Source organism: Triplophysa dalaica, chromosome 10 (genome assembly GCF_015846415.1).
Source record: "Triplophysa dalaica isolate WHDGS20190420 chromosome 10, ASM1584641v1, whole genome shotgun sequence".
Taxonomy (NCBI): Eukaryota; Metazoa; Chordata; class Actinopteri; order Cypriniformes; family Nemacheilidae; genus Triplophysa; species Triplophysa dalaica.
In genome coordinates this window covers 4,531,107-4,537,916 of record NC_079551.1, presented here as the reverse complement: position 1 = coordinate 4,537,916, position 6,810 = coordinate 4,531,107, and positions in this window count along the sequence as shown.

Below are 6,810 nucleotides of genomic sequence, written 5' to 3'. Positions count from 1 at the left end.
GGATTTATTTACAAATAGAAACTCAAAACAAAGACCCACGGGGGGGGGGGGGGGGGGGTGGGGTGGGGAAACAAGAAACAAAACTGGACCGGAGACAGACTATACTAAACTAAACTAACAAACACTAGATATAAACTTGAAAAGACTGAAGTGAACTAACAATAAACTGGACTTACTTGACAAGGAGGTTATCTAATACACAGCGGTACAATTTGCAGTGGCAGTCAACCGCGCGCGCATAAACAGTTGCGCGCACAATGACCTACACAGGACAATGACACAAGAGGAGTATTTATGGGGAACAAACACAGGATAATTAATAGGGACCAGGTGACGGGTGTTAAACACTAAGGGAAAGCTAACGAGACAAAAGGTCGGGAAACACCGACGAGACACGAGAAAGCGCATGGCAAGTCAATATATAAACAAAGCCATGTCTTTCTCACACGAAACCCAAGGCAATGCCATGACTCCACCGCAAGGCCAAGAATAAACATGACATGATGGTGGGATCATGACAGACTGTTTGTCTGAAAGTCCCTGATCATTCTACACCTCTGGCTCTCACCTTCTTCTACATGTAATAAACTTTAAAAACTTCCAGGACTCAAATATGTGGCCATAAAGATACCTTAAATAAACTAAAGACCACTTTGGAAAACCCAAGCAACACTAATCCATTTATGGTACAGAAGAACTTCCTGTTTCAGTTTTAACATTAAAAAAATACAAGCAACAGAAGGTTTATAAGAGAATATCATTAAGATTTAATTATATATGTTGGTTTAATATGTGTTGGCACTCCATCCAGGGTGTATCCTGCCTTGATGCCCGATGACTCCTGAGATAGGCGCAGGCTCCCCGTGACCCGAGGTAGTTCGGATAAGCAGTAGAAAATGGATGGATGGATGTTGGTTTAATAAAAAAAAAACATATGAAAGCACAAGTGCCTCTGGACCAGTGTTTACATATTGTGTAGTGGTCTATGTGCAGGAAGGCCCCTTATAAGACCCAAACATGTTTTTTGGGAAATTCCTTTATAGTTGTTTAATATTTTCTCTTTCGTAATGACTACAGCTGCCAGCCTGTGAATTACATTTTCACTGCATTATCTTTACAAAGAAACCTCCTCATTCTCTGAAAGAATGAATGTCTGGGATATCTCTCAAAGTATCCTGAAGCGGTTATTCCATGTAACTATGTCAATCGAATTTCAGTTCTCATTTGTGGGAAAACCAAGAGGTTTATAAACACGAGTTACAGATATACACAAGAGCATGACCTTAAAGAGCATGACCTTAAAAAAAAACAACCCAAAGAAGCCTGACATGAGAAAACGAGAAAAACAAGAGCGCATTCAATTAATATAGCTTTCCTGTAGCTCAGTGGTAAGAGCATTGTCTTAACAATTCAAAGTTGTGGGTTCGATCCCAGGGTATAGCACATACAGTATGCATAAATGTATATGGTAAAATGCAATGTAAGTCCCTTTGTTTGGAAAATGTAATGAGACCAATTAAAGATTTCTTGGAAGTATTTAAGGCTGCTAATGGTTTTCATCAAATCATCCTGCTGTTTATTTACGTCAGAAATAAACAAATGCATAAGATGCTAGCGTGCCATTTCTAACATAGAAAGAACATAAAAACTAAAAGACTGGACACTACAGCAGGACATTGTCATTATTCACTGAAAGTTGTGATGTTGCATCTGTAGATTACACTAATGTTATTGTATCTGTGTAGGCCGCCAAGATGAAGTTTCAGCTCTATGATGTAAACAGGGTGTATCTTCACCCGCATACTGAACACAGCGTATGCATAACACATAACACCTTCTGCCTATAACACATCTTCAACTTTAGAAGCATCCTTACACCACATCAAATACAACACGCTCTGTGCACTGAACTGACCTACATGATCAAGACGACCACAGCATATCTTATTCAGAGCATGTACGTGGGTCACAGTGCATATCTGCATCTATGTTCCATCTGTGGGTTTACGACACAAAAACAAGAGGTCTTTGGGAGGTCTGCATTGATGCAATACAAAAATAATAAATAAATAAAATAAAAATCAAATCAATCAACTTTTCTGCATGTAAATTGCATGCATGCTCGTGGAAATAACCTGTTTTCCCCAAATTCTCCCGAGTGGGTTATTGTTGACTTTTTGTACTTTCTCAGATTGACAACATAAAGCACCTGGAAATTTGCATTTTTGCAATGCTTGTGCGTTCTGGCTCCATGGGTTTAATGAAGTTGATCAAGTTCTCTGACTAATGCAACAGCGTGATCAATGCTTGTTATCAAAGACGCTTTTACAGGAATGCGCATAGGGGGTTGAGGGGATATGAGTGCCCTGCCCATTTGCCCAAGTGCCCTTTTTGATGCCCAAGGAACAGTTTTCATGAACGTTCGAAGGGGGAAAGGCATTTGCATAGTCACATCAACAGGCCATCAGGGTACATGGTGTTTTCGCCTCTAGCTCCAACTCTATCGACCCACCCACTCTTCAGAACAAGTGTAATTCGATTGTTTTGCCTCTGATGAGAGCAAATGTCATATTATGTCAATTATAACGATTCCAAAATAACCAAAAAAGAAATAAATGCTTTAGTTTGTAAACCCAACAGATGCACTTTAACATTCACCCTTTGTCTTTAATCCATATGTGTTCTGTCAATACAAACCACATCCTATACAAAGCTCACCTAAGAATAACACTTTTATTGATTCAAAATCACTTTCAATCTGCTGTGAAAGGAAAATAAAGTGGAAAGCAAAAATAGGTAAATGTCATGTCTATTCTTTGTCTTGGGGCGGAGTCATGGCATAGCCTTAGGTTTTGTGTGGAGGGAGAGATGGTGAACCTATCGGTTTTTGACACTCTCTCTCCGGTCTGCGTCTTCGTTTCCCGCCATCTCGTTTCCTTGTTACCTTCCCATCCGTGTTTCATCCCCTACACTTGTTTCTTTAATTATCCTGTTTTTGATTCCCGTATATACAGTATATGCCCTCGTTTCTGCTGTCATGTGCTAGTTCGTTTTGTTCCATGTCCTGTTGTCGGTGTCCTATTCGAACCTTTGAGATTTCCACTAGTCTTAGTCAAAGTAAGTGTAGTTTTATGTTAGTCTATTGCCATCTTGTCAAGTATTGTATTAAGTATTTGTCAGTTTAAGTATAGTTAGTCTAGTTCCTGTGTACCTTTCATTTATTATTTCTGTCGTGCCCTGTTTTTCCCCATTGTGGGTTTTTGTTTGCTGGTCTTTTATTAAAGATTCTTTGTTACCTTACCCGCTGTCTGCACCTGAGACCTCTGTCGTTGTCTCACTGAAACTTGACAGGTGAGCTCTGGTTGACAGAATTTACTTTTATCCTCCCAGGGTTTACTATATTTAAGCACCCACTTGAATTTCCCCAACTCTTTTTTTTACCTACAGCACACCAATTTATACTTTGGTAGCATGGTTTGGTTTATTAAAAAAAGGCCCTTTGAGATGTCACACATCACTGCTAATGTTAACATTTTCTTCAATCTCTCAGCAACTAAATCAGCTGCTGGTTGCGAACATAATGGGGTTCAACAGACCACTGAACAGCATCCGTGCAACCTTTCTCACTTGACAACAAACCAAACATCAGTTTTTTCACATACTGCATATTCAACTGACATAACAAAAGATTAAGCGCACACACACCATGACCATCTGAAGCTGAACTAACAGGTGAGACCTGTACCGGACAACGTTTTTTTTAGCCTTTGTTTCATATACAACATATCAGCAATGAGTGTTTGTTTTTAGGTTCCGTTTTGACAACTGTTTGAGAACATTCCTGTAGGGAATTTTCGTGGTTTGGATGGTTTTTCCTCTCAACGACAACAATATCAAAGAGAAAAGTTGTACTTAATACAAGTTTGCTATGAAACTGAATAAAAAAAAACATTTTTAAAATGATCTGATGGCCTTTATACACATGTTCCTACACTCTAACAAATGTTGGGTTCTTTGAACCCATCGTTGGGTCAAGAATGGACAAACCCAACTGTTGTGATATGAATTAACCTATGCTGGCTCGTTTCAACCGATTATTGGGTCAAATTTAAACATTCTCAAGGTAATTTTACGCAAATGTTGGGTTTGTGTGTTTTTTAACCAATGATGGGTTGAAAGAACCCAATATTTTTAGAGTGTAGTGAAAGCAAAGCATTGCACAAACAACTCTAGGGGCCCCGTTTAACTGTGATTTAAATGTGACCAAATTTTTTCCTCCAATGTGACACAGATCAGATATGACCCACCATAGTGTAAACAGGAAAAAAAACGAATGCATTCGGATTTCGAGATCAGTTTCAGGCCTCATTCATATTTGGAAATAAATCGGATAAGGTTGATGTCAATGTGACAGTCATGTTTAAAAGGGAGATCGGATTTTCTGCGGTATGTACCTAATTAAAATGGTGACAATTTGGTACTTGTCTGCAGTTTTATGACGTTTGACCAGTCCTGAGATCTCTCTCGCACCCAGATATTCCTCTCAATGGTCGAGGAGGACACAATCAAAGCATATGATGGCTTTCTTTGTCCTCATCCGCCAAAAAACAATCGCATGCGCAATGTTTCAAATCGTTTGGCAAGTGTAAACAAGTAAATCGGACTTGTGTCACAATTGAAAGTACATGTAAATGGACGGTCGAAAAAATCAGATATAGGCAACAAATCAGAATTGCGTATCAAGAGCTGCAGTGTAACTGGGGCCTAAGGTCAATGCAAAGGTCATGAGTTTGATTGAAATGGTCTGTAAGATAAAAGCATCTGCCAAATTCAAAAATGTGTAAATGATGCAAAGCAGATCTAAGGTTCATTTGCCTTTGTCTGTTTGATAACACAAGATGTCTTGGTGGGCTTTTTGCTGTAGGCTAATTATAAATCGCTTACGTTCAAAGGACCTGCTAATGGGTGTTTTCAACGAAAGCACCTGATAAAGTTCATGCTCATGGTGAATAATTTTCCCTCAATCTGCACTTCCCCTGTGACTGTGAATTTAGGAGCAATAAATAACTGATGATCTGCTTTTCCTTTCTTCAGCTTGCTGTGCACTTCTCACCATAAGATCAATGAAGTCCCTCAGGGATCAGTGCATGGACCGCTGCTTTTTCCATCTACACGACATCCTTGGGACCCATCATACGGGCACAGGGCTCGTATTAGATGGGTATGAATACATCAAAAAGGATTTAAAAAGGATTTCGCTGGCAAAAATCACAATTAAACAGTCCAACAATAATTAAACCTGACATGAACTGTACCATAACATGGGTTTGCTAAGCTTAAATTGCGCTAAAATCACCTTTTTCAAGGTCGCTTCATCTACTTTGCATGTGCACATCCTGCAATTTTATTACATATTTCAGGATCAAAATTTGCCCCACCACTTTTGGAATAGAAGTTCAATTCCACCTGCCAAATGTGTTCTTCTTCTTTTCCCATTTCTTATCAGATAAGAAAGTCCTGTACGTATATGTAAGCGTATAGTACATGGTAACTTAATTCACCACTTTTATTTTCTAAATTATTTATTTATTTTAATATATTTTGTATTAATTAATTTGATTTGCTTACTTTACAGTAAGAAGACATGCTACCTACCTGTGAGCCTTAGTTTCATGTTCAGATTACACTTAATACGAGTTAATAACATTATCGGCATGAACAAATGGTGCTATGAAACACTAAAAGTACTAATCTGGCTCGTAATCATAGGGGAACCAATTTAAGTGATATATATAGCACCTATTCTACCTACTTTTTATAGAACCTCTTTTGGTTTTCAAATTATTGGTGCTATATAGGGATAAAAGAGGTACCACTATGATCACGAGCCAAAGAACCACTTTTAGTCCTACATAGCACAATTAGTTTTTACAGTTTGTAGTGGACAAATAAAGGTTTATGTTTTCAATAAGTTCAACTTTGTCTTCTATTTACATATTTTGATCTTTAAAAAACACCAAACTTATTTATGTCCATGTGCTACACCTTATCCCAGCTAGTCATTCCCAAGGTAGAATGGCCATGAACACAGGCATTTTGAAATATAAGCCATGTGTGCATGTACAGCATAATATATTTAACTTAGTTTTTTAAGGGAGACTAGGCATTGCAATATATAGTAGTCTGTATTCTTAAGATAGCTGAAAAGTGTATTAATACATGAGAATTTGATCTATCTACATACATCCCCATCAACCAGGAATCACAAGATCCAAATGCAAAAAAATTAAGGACTTACCATACTACAGTTGCACATTGCTGCGAGACTTCGAGGGTTGAAGACCTAAATGCAGCTTTACTAATACAACGGTCAGAGCAGGCAGTAGAGATTCACAAACAATATACAACCCAAGGTTAAACACAAGTACTCCAAGCCGAGAATGCTCAGAAATGCAATGTAACAAAAAATCAAGACTTGGCAACGATGAAATAACAGAGCAGGCTTATGTAGACAGAAGTGACATGTTTAAAGTAACAGGTGAGGATGATCAACATAATGAGTCCAGCAAAGGGTTATGGGAGATGTAGTTTGCAATGACAGTTCGGGTAATGAGGGGAGTGCCCTCTAGTGGATTTAAGAGGGCACTCAAGCTGGTGAATGTGACAATTGTAAAGGCATACACTATGAAAAATCCTACTTTTAATTTCAGTGCTTGTTAAGTCATATTTTACATCTTTTTTAATTTTAAAGTCCAATCAAAATATTTCTAACTTATTCTCCTTTGGGTCATCCAATTATTTTTTACTTTC